Source organism: Euprymna scolopes, chromosome 23 (assembly GCF_053919585.1).
Source record: "Euprymna scolopes isolate OS-2025 chromosome 23, ASM5391958v1, whole genome shotgun sequence".
In the NCBI taxonomy this organism is placed as follows: domain Eukaryota; kingdom Metazoa; phylum Mollusca; class Cephalopoda; order Sepiida; family Sepiolidae; genus Euprymna; species Euprymna scolopes.
In genome coordinates, this window is record NC_136504.1 from 107,227,421 (window position 1) to 107,244,639 (window position 17,219).

Here is a 17,219-nt window from a genome sequence, read left to right on the forward strand (position 1 = left end):
GGTCGCCTCAGCATCCCGCCCTCGTACTCTAAAATACTAACCCAGAACGATACTCGACTCGTATATAAGAATTAATTACTTACCCAACCTCGGTAGAATATCCCTGTAATTCCATATTTATTTCGTCCGTCTGTAGTTTTTCCTTTCGGAGATTTGAAAACTGGTTTGGCTTAGACTTTGTTTTATATATACATATATACACACAAACATAATATAATTATATATATATACATATATATATAATGTGTGTGTGTGTGTGTGTGTGTGTTTAATTAAATATTAGATGTAGAGAGACGTCCGGGCATTTGCTGTCGAGATGGGGATTATACGTAGTATAAAACCTTGTAGTTTTCACCATAATTACAATGATAATGATAATTATTCCCCTCGCACGGTGACGTTAACCAAGAAGATGATGCTGATGGTGTTTCTTCGATTCCCCGCATTTTTAATGATCGCATAATAATGATTATTACGACGATGATGGTGATGGTGACGTGCTTTCTCGTTCTTATTATTGTTGTTATTATTATAATATTCCACAAGGATGTCGAACGTTTGTGAGGTGGACTGTGTCGTGGTATAAAGATGATCTCCACTTAAACTCGTTATTAATTATTCCGTGTCGTCTCTGGTTGTTTCTGTGTTATGGAAACCTCCAACGATCCATTTGGGGGTCTCTGTTTGCAGAAAACTGGCGAACGGAGCCAGGCATTTTGGCTTCTCCCTCCTTCCTATTTCGCCTAACCCATCTGTCAGGCTCAAACAACAGGGTAGAACTACTAACACACTAAGAGCAGCTGCTACGTCTCTCAATACGACTATTTCTATTAATATTTCATTCGCCTTCTTCTTCTTCTTCTTCTTCTTCTTCTTCTTCTTCTTCTTCTTCTTCTTCTTCTAAGCCTTCTTCTTCTTTTCTATTAAGCCTTCTTCTTTTCTATTAAACCTTCTTCTTCTTCTTCTTCTTCTTTTTCTTCTTCTTCCTTTCTTCCTTACTTTCTATCTTTCTTTCTTTCGTTCCTTAAAATAAAACTATGACAGCTGCAATCCATTCAGCATAATAAATAAGTGGTTTGTACGGTACTTGTGCAGAACAGTGAATTTTTCAAACAAACGCATTTCAGGTGAAAACATTATGTACCTACTTAGTGTCATGTCGAAATTAGTATGGATTAAAAAAAACAAAAAACAAACAAAAAAAAACGAAAAGTGAAGTCAGTTTGTCACAAATAACGAGATTTTGAGAATCCTCCAATTTTTAATATTTCAAAACCTACGATAAAACTCGATTTCTATTTAAAAAAAAATAATTGACTTATCTCCCTTGTTTTCATTGAAATCCGCCAATTGAAAATTGAACAATTTCCTACCGCTCGTCTCTCTACAATTTTTTCTACGGAAAATACATGTAGATTAGCGCATCTTCTTTCGTAATTTTTGGAATTCATACTAATTTCGACATGACACGTGACTACGTAATAATGTTTTTTTTACCTGAAATGCGTTTGTATCAGGATTCACTATTTGCAAATAGTAACATATCCAAAACTTACGGAAAACGATAAGGCAATAAAATAATTATTAACGAAAAACAGTTTTCGATAAAGTTTAGATGAGGGATAAAATTTGTCCGACATTTTGAATTACGTTCGTCACGTGACATAAGCAACAGAACTTAATCATCTCTCCTGTCTATTTCTTTCTTTTTTTTTTTTTTTTTTAGTAAGCGTAATACAATGATTTCACAAATTTCTTTTTTTATCAAAATTATCTTTCTACCTCATCGTTTTTCGCCATTTTTGGATATATTACTATTTGAGACCTGCCAAGGTACCATTTGTTTCACCTGAAATTCATTTTTTTTCGTTATTATAATATAAAAGCGCCGAAAAAACATTAATTGTAAGGTAAGTTTCATATATATATATATATATATATATATATATAGTCATCCACATACAGTACTGTTTCGCTGTTTCACAGCTCATCAGTGCGGCTAGACAGGCAACTACCTCAAGCCAGGATTGAAATCCGACCGTTTGTACGGCAGTCAAGGCTCCTAACCATTACGCTATTGGCGGCTGCTTGAACGAGTAGTGAGTTTAACGATGTTTTGATATCGTCTGAAATACCTCCGCTCGATTTGTTTACACAAAGAACGTCGCTTATATGCTAATGGTAATTCGTGTTTCACTTCTCAATATGCTCAACTCAAGGTGAGGAGCACTATAGTCATCCACATACAGTACTGTTTCGCTGTTTCACAGCTCATCAGTGCGGCTAGACAGGCAACTACCTCAAGCCAGGATTGAAATCCGACCGTTTGTACGGCAGTCATATATATATATATATATATATATATATGAGCAAGTAGTTAATAAAACATGTTAAAAAAATACTTTGAAAAAGAGTTAAAAACATATTTAATTTTAAGAAGGAAACACTAAATAAGTGGATAGTCCTTAATCCGCGGAGTTTTGAAGAAATACTTTTCTTCTCATCAGAGAGTAGGAATTAGCAAAATGCGGGATCGGATTTTGCATGCAAAAGTATTTTATGAAACTACAAGTAAGTCATAGATCTTACTTGATAACAAAAAAAAAATGGAGCAGAGAGAACAGGGTGAATAAAAATGTGATTTCATGTGAATGGATAGTCTGGTGAAAGGTAAATAATCCAATGACGGTAAAATCCAAAAATGCAGAATCCAATAAAGTTTGGTTAAATTTTCATCCACACAAGTAAAATCCAAGGGAATCGCGTAATTGGAAGATGGTCCAAAGTAATCCAAAAGGCAGAAATCCATGGAATAATTCACAAATAGGTACAAGGAAAAGGGAAAGAATTCCAATAATATTATTAAAAGAAAGATAAAATGTGCGTAAAAAAGACATGGAAGAAATGTAAAACTCAACTATCGAGGCGTGGCTTAATTAAGAAATATATATATATATATATATATATATATATTATATATATATATATATATATATATATATATATATAGTAAAAAAATAATTATGACAGCCCCTTTAAGAAATTCGTTTCTTATCGTTGAGCACTTTCAGTTGAATTAAAAGTCGGTCAATTTAGCTCTTATGCGTAGATCATCGTATAACGATTTGATCACTGTCTGTCTGACGTAATAAACATTTAAATTAAAATGTTTAAAATTCAACGCTATTTCACACGGTTAATGGTAGCCGAATGCATACGGCCTCCGCTAATCGAGCCAGAGATATCTCGTGTCGCGGGGTTCGAATCGTTCGACTGGTAGTAATCGTGACACCCTGCACTGAAGAATCCCGAAAGGATGAAACACTAGTGTCTGTAGGTATTTAATTATTATAGTAAAAAATAAATATATATATATATATATATATATATATATATATATATATATATATATATATATATATATATACTAGCATGTGTGCGCGGGTGTTTGGAGGTGTATGCTGAGCAAAAAAAAAAAGTCACTTTTTAAAACTTTGACTCATATTATGACCCCTTAAAATTTATTGTTTTGGGCTCAAATCAAGTTATTAAGTTAGATCCATGTCCAAGGAACCTATATCTAAAATTTTAAGTGTTTAGGCCCAAAATTGTCGGAGGAGTTTGGTAGAGTTTTCAAAAGTCAAATCGTTGAACTTTGACCCCTTAACAGCCAAACTTCTGGCCGAAACCCGACCACCTAGATTTTCCCAAATCTCAGTGCCCTGTATATCAAATTTCGAGTCTGTAGACTGAAAATTAACAGAGTTATTGCGTAGGGAAATCTACACAGACACACAGACACGTTCACTTATATATTTATATGACAAAATTTTAGTATTTTTATATGATTTTTTTATTATGATATTTTTCAATCATGTTTTTTTAAATCAAGATAAGTATTTAGATATTTAATATAATGAAATAATATTAGCAAACAAATGTTTTCTTTGTGATATTTTGTCAGTTTGTCATTTTCCGGCGTTTTCCATAAACCACGTGGACGATTCCTAAGATAGCACGGTCCTTATACTGCATAAGTATCAGTGAAACAAAATTGGGTACTTCTACAGATTATCGCCGAAAATGGAGACGCCATTTTTTCGGGCACCTGTCATTAGAATCAGAGGGAGAAATCAGTATTTTAAACTATGGCCGAAGTAGAAAATAAATAACAAGAAAAGTAAACTAGTTATTAATTACTCCCGGAAAGAAATATGAAAAAAGTAAATAAAGAAAGTGAAAGAGAATATATACCCGTAATTGTTTAATTGGAAAAATGTTCGATTTAATTAATGAAAATAGAAAAGTTTTTCATGAAACGTGTATATATATATATATATATATATATATATATATATATATATATATATATATATATATATATATATATATATTATTAAAAACAGAAAATAAAAATGATATATTCCTAATTGTTTAAACTGGACAAGCGCCATTTGAAAACCCAAACATTTATTGTATAAAAATGTATCAAAATATAATTGTAAAGACATTTATTGTATAAAAATGTATCAAAATATAATTGTAAAGACATTTATTGTATAAAAATGTATCAAAATATAATTGTAAAGACATTTATTGTATAAAAATGTATCAAAATATAATTGTAAAGACATTTATTGAAAAGTCTGCGTAAGAAAATATAATTTTAATAAAAGAATTTTGTAATTTTTTTTTTTTTTTACATGGTGCTCACCACTCATCAAGGCCCGGAAGCCATTCGGGGATAAGGGTTGTTGCGTGTACAGTAATCAATGGGATTGTATCGTAGCAATCGTTAGTATTGGAGATTTGATAAAGTGTCTTACTTAAGGGGGCGGTTCATCAGGAATTTGTTTATGTTGGACTTGAAGACATCCAAGTTGAAGTCAGGTGGGAAACTGGCAAACGGAAGAGAGTTCTACAGGCGTGCGTGCACTGCTAAGAAAGAATCTTTAGGCACAGATAAAAAGTGGGGAACATTACTGACAGTGGTTTCAGCTAGACGAGTGTTTATCGTGAAAGATTGACGAATGGGGGGGCAGAGATTGGTACTCAGACGAGCACTTGCCATGGAAATAACGATAAAACAAAGGCTCGCAACGTCTCTTCTATGGGAGAGAGGTTGCAGAGAAGAGAAAAGGGCACCCCTCACTAAGCCACGAAGTCTATTTTGTACTTTGTCAAGGCAGGATAGATTGTTTTTAGCAACTCCTGGCCAGATGTGGCAGCAGTACTCCATCCTTTTTTTTTTTTTTTTTTTTTTTTGTTAATTTTTTCGGGTTTGTATTACTGTACACATAGATTCGAAAAAGTTGTCAAAAAACAAATATATAACAAATAAATGTTATCAAAGGCAAGATAAATTACTTTTCTACCTAACTGGATAAGTTTTTAGTGTTTTTATTTAATGTAACATGTTTATTCAGCTCGAAAAACATACAGTGTTTATCGATGTATGTATTGGAAAATTTAAAATGGTGCCGGACTCTCTGTTGCACACGGTAAGTTTGGGAAAATGAGTTAAAAATAAAAAAATATACAAAATACTGTTAGAAATTCGCTCAATATATTTTACGCTGACCTAGGCTGACATATATTCGGGGGGGGGGGTTAACAGTATTTTGTATATTTTTTTATTTTTAACTAATTTTCCCAAACTTACCGTGTTCAGCAGAGAGTTCAGCGCCATTTTAAATTTTCGAATACATCGGTAAACACTGTATGTTTATCGAGCTGAATAAACATGTTACATTAAATAAAAACACTAAAAACTTATCCAGTAAGGTAGAAAAGTAACTTATCTTGCCTTTGATAACATTTATGTATTTGTTTTTTGACAACTTTTTCGAATCTATGTGTATAGTGATACAAACTCGAACGGTCTATTGGAAACGGAGCACCCCTTAAATATGTTAAATATTCATTTTTTTTTTGTTTTTTTTTTTTGGTACTTGTACAGTTTAATCAGGACATTAAAAAAATGAAAATATCGAAAAAAAAAAAAAAAAGGGTCATAGTATACGTATCCGTCGCGATCCGATTTTATTTTATTTTTATTTTTATTTTTATTTTTTTTACAGCGGAAAAACACGTTTATGAGAGTGCGTTAAGTCAGCCATCTTTTAATTTTTTGAGCACGCCACGGGGAGATAACTCAAATTAAAGCGCCGACACTCCCTCCCCATCTTTAATACGAGCTTTTCGTCCTAAAAATCGAACCTTTTGCTCGGTATCATAAAAAATTGTTTTTTCGTTGTAAAAAAACAAAAACAAAAAAAAAAACACTACTTGATGAAATTAAGTAAAATTTTTTTTTCGGGGGACTTCGTTCCATAACGGATACGTACAATATAACCTTTTTCCCTCGATATTTTCATTTTTTAATGTCTTGATTAAACTGTACAAGTACCTTTTTTTCTTTTTTCTTTTTTTTTTTTTTTTGTTTGATAATCTGGTAGATTAGTGGCCATTCAATCCGCTGAAAAAAACAAAAAACAAACAAAAAAAAACATGAAAAATAAGACGAAAATAAAAAAAAAATACAGAGGGGGTACCGCTTCCATACGTGCGCCTATTTATTTATTTATTTATTTATTTTGCTATAATTTACGGCAAATCAATCATTTTCGGTGTCATTTAATATTAACAGACAACTCCTTTTTTCCTCGGCGCCAAAATCAACAGTATGCCATGTTATGTTCTGAGATGGCCTTTTCCTACTTTTTTTAATATTATTATTATTTTTTTTTTTTTGGTCCTCTGCAGTTCTAGAAGGTCCACCCTCTCTTGGAGAAGAGGTTAGTTTATTGCTAATCGCTTGCGGCATCTCTACTGCGGAATGACGACGGGGCTGCCTAAGCATTTTTTTTTTTTTTTTTTTTGCAGGTCAGAGTGCTCCTGCTCCTCCTCTGGGGCGTTAACTCTTCAATCTCAGTCTCCGACCCTAGTGTCAGACGTTATCGCGGTGTGACTGGGAGAGCAGGGAGATAAACGGCCCCAACCCCTAAACGATTCAGTGAAACAAAACACGAGTTGCTATTGTTTGTTGTTCATTTTAGCTCCGGGGGAGGGGGGGGCGGATTACGGGTCATGTCATCCGACACAAACAATGAAACATTACCCAACTGCAAACCCAACAAACACGCATTTAAGTGGTAAGATTGTATTTCTCAGCTAGCGGGAAAACCCGGCATTTTCCGGGATTGAACTGGTGATTGGGCATTGTTTAATTGAGGGAACCTGTTGAAGGTTCAACAATATAGTTTTAATATTTAAATCAATAAACAATTTGAATGGAGAGGAGCGCCATCTGGTGACAGTTTAGTGAAATGCACCCCCACCCCACCTCAAAAATGGCCTCCATACGTGTAATGCAAAAGTGCCTTTTTATTTTTATTTTTTTTCAAAAAACAAATTTGCCGTTTTTACTGATAAATGAGAGCCGGGTACTTATACAGTTTAATCAAGACATTATACAAATGAAAATGGTGAAAAAAAGTTATATTGTACGTACCCTTTATGGAGTGAAGTTCTCCGAAAAAAAAATTTCACTTAATTTGATCAAGTAGTTTTTTTTTTTTTTTTTTTTTACAGCACAAAAACAATTTTTTATGTCAGCGAGCTGAAAGTAGCCATGTTTTAATTTTTAGACCACGAGGAAGGGAGGGGGCGCTACAGAGAGATAACACAGTCTAGAGTGCCAACACCCTCTCCCCATGTTAAACAATAGCTTCTCTTCCTTCCTCGTGGTCTAAAAATCGAAACATGGCCACCTTTTGCTTGCTGTCATAACAAATTGTTTTTTTTTTGCTGGAAAAAAAAAAAAACAAAAAAAAACTACTTGATCAAATTAAGTGAAAATTTTTTTGCGGAGAACTTAATTCCATAACAGATACGTACAATATAACATTTTTTCAATATTTTCATTTTTTTTTTATGTCTTGATTAAACTGTACAAGTACCGAGGCTGAAGCCATTTTAATATTCTTCAAAGTTTGTTTTTACCTTATATAAACTGACCCTTCCAAAAAGTGTTTTCATAATTTGAAAACTTTATTTTGTGAAAAATAAAAAATAAAAATAAAAATACACGTTTCGGTTGTCTTTCCGACATTATCAAAAAACAAAAACAAAAAAAAAAACAAATGAAATAAAAAAAAAAAAAAAAAAATGAAATAAAAGTCGGTTGTCTGCCCTTGATTCCTTAATGACCGATAATGGAGCAAAATTTGATTTTCTTGATTAAAACAAAAACTATTTGATCAAATTACGTGATTTTTGGAATATTTCACTTTCGTTTCGTGACTGGTACGTACACCATACAGACTTTTCTATATTTTCTTTACTTTTAATTGCCATCATAAGTGCCAATCTGAATACTCCCCCCCCTTTTTTTTTTACTCATTTTGGATATGTATTACTGTACACATAAATTCGAAAAAGTTGTCAAAAAACAAATATAAAACAAATGAATGTTATCGTGGTTCAGTGGGGGAAGACGTGGCTGGTTACCTTTAATGCATCTAAAACCAAGCTTCTATCCTTACATCATCAACGCTCTGATCCCCATCTGGCATCAATTGAAATGGATGGCTCTCGTCTCGAAGAAGCCCCGTGTTTTGACAAGCTTCTGGGTTTGACCTTTACTCGTACATCAAGTCTGTTGCCAAGGTCGCTGGAAAGATGGTCGGATCCTTCTACCGCTCCAGAAGATATCTCACTACTGATGCAATTCTCTATCTATATAAAAGCCAAGTACGTCCAAGGATGGAATACTGCTGCCACATCTGGGCAGGAGCTGCTAAAAGCAGCCTATCCTGCCTTGACAAAGTACAAAATAGACTTTGTGGCTTAGTGGGGGATGCCCTTTTCTCTACCCTGCAACCTCTCTCCCACAGAAGAGACGTTGCGAGCCTATCCTTGTTTTATCGTTATTTCCATGGCAGGTGCTCGTCTGAACTCCAATCTCTGGTCCCCCCTCGCCAATCTTTCACGAAAAACACCCGTCTAGCTGAATCCACTGTGAAAAATTTCCCTCACTCTTTATCTGTGCCTAAATCAAAACGCGGATTCCATGAACAAAGTTTCTTTCTTAGAACTGCATGCCTGTGGAACTGTTCCGTCTGCCTGCTTCGCACCTGACTACAACTTGGATGTCTTCAAGTCCAATGTTAACAAATTCCTAATGAACCACCCCTTAAGTAAACACTTCATCAAATCTCCACACTAACGTACTGTACTTGCAATAACCCTTATCCCTGAGTGGCTTCCGGGCCTTGATAAGTGGTGATCACCGTGTAAAAACAAAAAAAAAAGGCAAGATAAGTTACTTTTCTACCTGACTGGATAAGTTTATAGTGTTTTTATTTGATGTAAAATGTTTATTTGGTTTGAAAATCATAGTATTTATGGATATATTTTGAAAAGATAAATGGTGGCGAGGTTTCTGTTGAATACATTCAGTTTGCGAAAATGAGTTCAAACTAAAACATTATACAAAATATTGTTAGAAATTCACTCAATGTATATCAGCCAATGTCACGATAACATATGAGTGGCGATGGATCGCAAGACCACCCATGCTAACAAATCAGGTTGGCTGTTACCAGGGCATGCTAAAAGAGGAAGTGAAACTGGAGGTTGAGAGGCGGATTGCCGAAAAGATTTTGATTCCATAGTCAGGGAAGTTTGAGGGAGTCCTGCCGCTCATGGTGGTAGTTCAACAAAACAAGAATAAAGTCAGACCAGTGTTGGACCTCTGAGAGTTAAATAAGCATGTAGTCTTTCACACCAAAGAGGGAATTGACATATGTGAAGAAGTTACGAGCAAGTGGAGGAAAATGAAGAGAGCCATGAAAATTGTAGACTTGCCTGTTTCCCTCCCGACTTCAACCTGGATGTCTTCAAGTCTAACACAAACAAATTCTTGATGAACCGCCCCCACCCTAAGTAATGACACCTTACCAATTCTCCAATACTATTGCTACACTATCCCTTTGATTACTGTACACACAATAACCCTTATCCCCGAGTGGCAATTGGGCCTTGATAAGTGGTGAACTCCATGTAAAAAAATATAAGAAAATAAAAAAATACCTCTAAATTCATGTGGACGAGAGATTGTCTCGGTATCAATTTGGTCAAGTATAAAGGTCGAGTTTACTGCTTGACCAGGCTGGGGTTCAGACTAAATTCCGCACCAAAGACCATGACGGCAGTGGTTAAGAACAAAGTGATTAACAGATCCACCTCAACAATATAATGGTGGACAAGACGTAGGGTAATCGCAGAGAGAGAGGACGTCACCGCATAGGGATTGACTGTAAAAAAGGCAGAAGCTCTAGAAGATGAAATGGCTCTGGGATTGAAATTGCGGTGGAATAAGGAAGGAAAACTGATATTTGGGCAAGGAAGATAGATTCTCAAGGTCCACGACGGCCTGACCAAGCGAAAGCTTTTTTCAGTGTGCGGGTGCATGCAGCTTCATCAAAAGGCAGACCAATGATGGCCGATGAGAGGAAGAAGTAGACCCTGAGGTGTTGTATATGATTCAGGAAGTCATTTCGGATGTCAAAAAGGAAGATCCTGTGAAGGGAGAATGTCACATAGGGAGGAGCAAGGAAGGCATAAATTGGTGCAATGCTAGCAGCCTGGCACTGGTGGCCGGGTTGAAAATGGGAGCAACAGCAGAAGATGCTACTTGGCTCCGCAAGAAAAATGATTACGCCCACATCAATGTTGCAGAGCTTGAAGTTACAATGAAGGGTATCAACTTAGCTTTGAAGTGGGGCCTGTAGTAGTGGAAAGTAGTGGAAATCTGAACAGACTCTGCGACAGCGGCATCGTCGATCAAGTCAGTAGCGTCAGGGGACAGGAGAATCAAGATGAAAGGGGCAGTACGAATGACGGCATCCAATGGTCAGGATGGAAGGAGAAGAACGGGGGCAAGCGAAGATCACAGTGGGTGAGGAAGTGTGAGTGAAACCACCCAACGCTCGCTGTACAATGCGATGGGGCTGGGGAAATGTGACTGATGTGCTGTCTCAGAATAAAATGGTTGTAGATGGAGTGCAATGCCACGTGCTGGACATACGAAGGGTTTCGCTGACGTCAGATGATGAGGTAGAAGTTCCTCAAGAGAAACGCATGCAAAGGCTACGGTGCGACCAAAGACGCTCAGCCTGGATGGCAGACTATGAAACCAATTTTTGATCTTTAAGATCAAGGGGGCGTTTAGTAAAATAACTTACCTTCCTCCAGCCGTGAACTGGAACGGGGAAAGATGGCGTCTTTTATCAATTTCGCCAACGGGAAAGTCTCGTGAAGTCTTGAGATTTCACATGTTACACATGCAAATTAACATGCCTGCTTGCATAAAAAGCCTCCGTTTTTTTTCTGGAACCACAATTGGATAGTAACTCGGTGAAGAAGGTAGTACGAAGCCCTGATCTAAAAACCTCAAAGACAGAATTTTCATTGATACTGTGTCATCACAACCAAAACGAAAACAACTGTCCAGACAGGATTTTCAGTGATCCGATAGACCAAAATATCTTGATGAAGTAGAAGCATTGCAGTACAAAATATGATATATCTCCAAAAATAAAAGCAAAACGATACAAAAACTCCTAAATTGTGCAACTGGTAAAAACAAACAGGAAAACCATGTAAAAAAATAAATTTATTGGACGACTCCAATTCCGACTCCTAGTACTCTTAGAAACCCGACTCCAACTCTGATTCCAGCAAAAACCTCCGACTCCCTCCGACTCCGACACCCTGATTATAATAAAATTATAATATAATTTACGGGAGCATATACAAAACATTGAGCACTAGAACCTTAGTTGTTACCATTTGAGCTATCATTAGATGGATGAATAGTTAAAAATAAAACGACTTTAATGTATAAATGTATATTTGCGCATACTTATATGATCACTTTAAGTCGACTTATGCCTGCCAAGTTCCATTTTTTGTTAATTTTTACCCCTTAGTAACTACTTTTACCGGCTAAATAACATAAAAGTACAAGTCCTCAAAAAATGCAATAATTTGACCCTCCTTGCGCCAATCTGTGACCTTGCATATCAGAGGAGATGTACTTAAAAAAAAAATGGAGACAGACAGACAGATAAATATGAGTTTTATAAATTAGATTTAAGAAGGAGCGTTTTCTTGAACTTGGTGCGCTGAAGCGCGGCGCAATCTGTTACCCTTGGGGTTCCAATTTCAACTTTTATGACCGTTGCTTCTTACTGCTATTAAATCCTAACTAAGTTTCTCTTGTTTTTTTTTTGTTTGTTTTTTTTTTGTTTTTGATGATAAACGAGACAGAGAGAGAGAGAGAGAGAGAGAGAGAGAGAGAGAGAGAGAGAGAGAGAGAGAGAGAGCGAGACAGACAGACAGAAAGAGAAAGAGAGAGAGACAGACAGACAAAAGGAAAGAGAAAGAGAGAGAGATAGAGAGAGAGAGAGAGAGAGAGAGAGAGAGAGAGAGAGAGAGAGATTTTGTAAAAAAAAAAATAAAATTTTGAATAAAGAAAGATGTTTATACCTTGGCGTCCAAAATCAAAATGCGTAAACTTGTTTGTGAGCACATCGTCTGCGCATACACTATCCTGAATAAAACAAGAATGGCGTCGATCTGTAGATTTATGCTCAACTGGTTTATTAACGAAAATCTGGCCTTTTTAAGGGATCGAAATGGCTCCCAGAAAAACCATTTCAAATAAATTTAGAAAGTTTTCTGATTGGTTCAAAATATAATTATTTATTTTTATTCAGGATTAGCCAGGGTGCCTGGTGTTGCCCGAGTGTTTGGAGGTGTGTGTTGAGAAAAAAAACAAACAAAACTGGTAGTAGGCAGGCAGGTTTGAACCTGTACTGCGAAGGAGGAAAAGAACATAAAAAAACGTGACGTCTTTGCCATTGTGTCCATCGCCACAGGAAGTGACAAATGTTTAAATTAAGGCTAGTCAATCGAAAAAAGGGATGACTTTTGAAAATATCAGCAGAAAAAGCGACCCCTCCCTGTAAAGTGTCCAGTTCAGGGTGAAAGAATTAAGTTTTAGCCAATTTTTTGATATTTGTCATCCGATACCGGAAATTAAATATGGGCGGAGTTTTGGGAGTAAATTGTGCTCTTTCAAGATGAGAAACAATTGGAGGGGTCGAGATCAAAAGTAAAAGTTGGAATGGGCATCTTGGAATAATTAAAAATTGCATTAAATCGCAAACAAGCAAATCGATCTTTAAATGGGAGTTGGTATTAAGTGAGAGGAAAAAAAAAACAAGTGAAGTATGCATGGTCCTCCATGAGTGCACCGTGAACGGGGCATAAAAAATGACTAAGTTACGCCCCCCCCCCATTTAGTCCCAAAAGCCCCAGAAAATGAACAAACGGTACAGTTTTAGGCCTTAACATATGTAAATTTGAGTTCTGCTCCATGCAAAAAAAAGAAATGACTAAGTCCATCATTTACCCCCCCCCATTTAGCTCCAAAAGTCCCCAAGGCTTTAACATATTTTAATTTGAGTTCAGCACCATGCAAAACTGCTAAATAGACATACACAGAAAATTCTGGACAAATATGATAAAATAGTCCAAAAAATGGAGCGTCTTTATTAGTCGTAAAAGAGCCCCTGGGGCACAGCCAAGAGTTATCTATCGCGAAGTATAGACAAACAAAATTATATAGAAATCAGTTAGTTACAACTTTTCAGCAAGTTTTATAAAAATCCATTTTTTTTTAATAAGCACAAAAGTGTCAATTTTAGCCATTTTAAACTCGAAAGCCACCCCTGATGTGGAGGGGGGGAGGGACTGAAGTTTTCTCGGAAAATCCGTTCTGTTACTTTTTCACTCATATCATGTTTAATGTTTGTGCAAAATTTCAAATAAAAAATTCCAAGGCGAAGTTATTGAGAAAAGTGCAGACAAGGGTGAATTTATAGGTCCACCCTCCTTATGTAGGGGGAACAATAAGGTTGAAGTTTGGGGAGCAAATGTTGTGCTTTCAAGATAAGAAATACTCAAGGAGGTCGAGATCAAAAGTGGGAAGCAATTAAAAAACCTGACCAGTGGAAAAGTGCTTGAAAATAAAGAGGACTTCGATTTTTATTGCCTGCAATAAAAATTCACCAGACAAACCTGGCATAAAGGAAAGAACAAAAGCCCACCCTCTGCTCTCCTTCATATTTTAATTAGAGCAGAAAAAAAAACCCCCACTTTTCATGTATTGTACTATAATGGCCGTTTTCTTTGGCTTTGCATGACTTCAGGTTAAAATGAAGCAGGTTAAAAAAAAAAAAAAAAAAAAAAAAAAATCGGCCCATGAGAAGATATCAGTGATGGGACGATTCTAATATTTTCCCGATTCCGATACAATTACCGATTCCAATTCTTTTTAAATCTAATATACAAAAGGCGACATATCTGTCTGTCTATCTGTCTGTCTTTCTCCATATTTTCAAACTCTATCTCTCCTGAAACTAAAAGTTGCAGAGCAGTCCTAGGGGCCTCAAGCGATTAGATTTTTTATGGGCCGTTCTTTTATGGGTCTTTAGCTTGTTAAATTGATTTTTTAATTTTTAATCAGTTCATATGCATGTCACGTTGGTACAGTGGTAACGTCACCAGCTTTGGATGCTATAGTTTTGTTTTTGGTTTCGATTTTAGCTGATGACACCCAAATTCTTTTTGTTTTTTACTTTTTAAATCACGCATCTATAATAATATATACGAAATTGGGACAAAGTAGAATATCACATTTAAGTGTATTTTATGACCAGCCCCACCCCCTTGGTAGAGAATCATCATACTATAATTTTGCTTATTATTATTAACTAGCATGGGTACCCGGCGTTGCCCAGGTGTTTGGAGGCGTGTGTTGAGCAAAAAAAAAAAGTGGTAGTAGGAAGGCAGGCTCGAACCCGTACCGCGAAGGAGGAAAAGAACATAAAAAAACGTGACGTCTTGCTGTTACGACCACCGCCAAACCGTAAGTGACATAGGTTTAAATTAAGGCTAGACAATCGAAAAGAGAGGATGACTTTCAAAAATATCAGTGAAAAAAAGCGACCCCTCCCTGTAGAAAAGTGCCCAGTTGAGGGTGAAGAAATTAATATTTTAGCCAATTTTTTCGCTAAATAATACTGATCTTGTGAAAATCCGTCGCCTGTGTCGAAAGTTTTAGGCAGACATGAAAACATACATACATTTATATATTGGTAACTAAAAATTTTCGACCCAAACCGATTAAAAAGCTTGCCCTATCTCTGAATACCATTTATGTAAAATTTCAAATGTTTAGACCAGAAATCGTCTGAGTAATTTGGTAGCGACCGCAGAGGTAAAATATTTTAAAACTTTAACCCCTATTATGACCCCTTAACATTTATTGTTTTGAGCTCATATAAAGTTATTAAATTAGATCCATGTCCAAGGAACCTATATCTAAAATTTCAAGTGTTTCGACCCAAAATTGGCAGAGAAGTTTGGTAGAGTTCTCAAAGGTCAAATCGTTGAACTTTGACCCCCTTAACAGCCAAATTTCTGGCCGAAAACTCATTACAAAGATTTTCCCAAATCTCAGTATCCTGTATATCAAATTTCGAGTGTGTAGACTTAAAATTAAGAGAGTTATTGTGTAGGGAAATGTACACAGACAAACAGACAGACAGACAGACACACAGACACTTTCACTTTTATAGATATATAGATTTTTTATTATTGCCATCTATCTATCTATCTATCTATCTATCTATCTATATAACTATTAGTGATGGGACGATTCCAAAATTTTTCCCGATTTTACATAAAGGGTATTCAGAGATAGGGCAACCTTGAGCTGCTAAGGGGTCAAAGTTCAAAAGATTTGACCTTTGCGGTGTCTAGCAAACAACTCAGCCAATTTTGGGTCTAAACTTTTTAACATTATACATAACGGGTATTCAGACATGTGGCAAGAATTTTAATTAGTTTTGGGGCAAGAGGTCAAAGTTGAAAGAGTTGACCTTTGCAGATTCTACTAAACTCCTCTGCCAATTTTGGGTCTAAAGACTTTAAATTTTAGATGTAGGAAATTAGACATGGGTAAAACTTTGTATTTTGATTTGAGCCTAAAATAATAAATGTTAAGGGGTCAAAATTGGGGTCAAAGTTAAAAAAAAATTGACCTCTGCGGTCTCTACGAAATTACTCAGACAAATTTCGGTATTGAGATCCGGGAAAATCTTTTTAATTAGTTTTCGACCATAAATTTGGCTGTCAGGGGGGCAAAGTTTAACGATTTGAGTTTTGAAAAGTCTACCAAACTCCTCCGCCAATTTTAGGATAAACACTTGAACTTTTAGATGTAGGTTTATTGGACATGGATCAAACTTTATAATTAGATTTGAGCCCAAAACAATAAATGTTAAGTCGGCAAAATTGGGGTCAAAGTTTTCAAAAATTGGATCTCTGCGGTCTCAACCAAATTACTCAGACAATTTTTGATCTAAATATTTGAAACTTTACATAAATTGTATACAGACATAGGGCAAGCTTTTAAACCGGTTTTTGGTCGAAAATTTGGCTATTAATGGGTCAAAGTTCCAAAGATTTGATCTTTGCGGTCTCTAGCAAACGATTCAGCCAATTTTGAAATTTTACATAAAGGGTATTCAGACATGCTGCAAAAATCTGGCTTCCAAGAGGTCAAAGTTTAAACAGTTGATCTTTGTAGACTCTACCAAACTCCTTCACCAATTTTTAGTCTAGACACTTGAAATTTTGGATGTAGGTTACCTGGACATGAGTCAAACTTTTTAATATATATATATACATATGCACAAAACGCAAAAAAATTATCCAGGTAGGTAGAAGAGTAACTTATCTTGCCTTTGGTAACATTTATTTGTTATATATTTGTTTCTTTGCCACTATTTTGGTTTGTTGTCTATAGGAAAACATGCTCCTTTTTTGTCTTTATTTAAGATTAGTAGGGGTTGGGTGCATGACCTTGCCCTGTCGTAAAATACACTTAAATATATTTTAATTCATGCAATTTTTTTTATTTTAATTATTACATAGCTAATTCTCTATTGAATATTATATTGTACCTCATATATAGTACTGATTCCAAATATCTAAAAAAAAAAAAAAAAAAAATGGCTTAGGTGCCATCAGCTAGAATCGAAACCAAAACATTTAGCATTCCAGCCACATTCCCTACCGTT

General features: G+C 35.6%; 1 protein-coding gene across 3 annotated transcripts in view; it reads right to left on the bottom strand.

The window, feature by feature from the left end:
* LOC145246126 (uncharacterized) overlaps positions 1–17,219 on the bottom strand; it is a 287,143-nt gene that overhangs the window by 216,900 nt on the left and 53,024 nt on the right. Inside the window, exon 1 of one of the 3 annotated variants that reach the window (XM_080107975.1) lies at positions 84–1,902. The exons of the other annotated variants lie outside the window; for them this stretch is intronic. The gene's annotated coding sequence lies outside the window, so the exon portion shown is untranslated. Of the gene's footprint in view, positions 1–83; positions 1,903–17,219 lie in introns of those variants that run through there. 3 annotated transcript variants of the gene reach the window in all.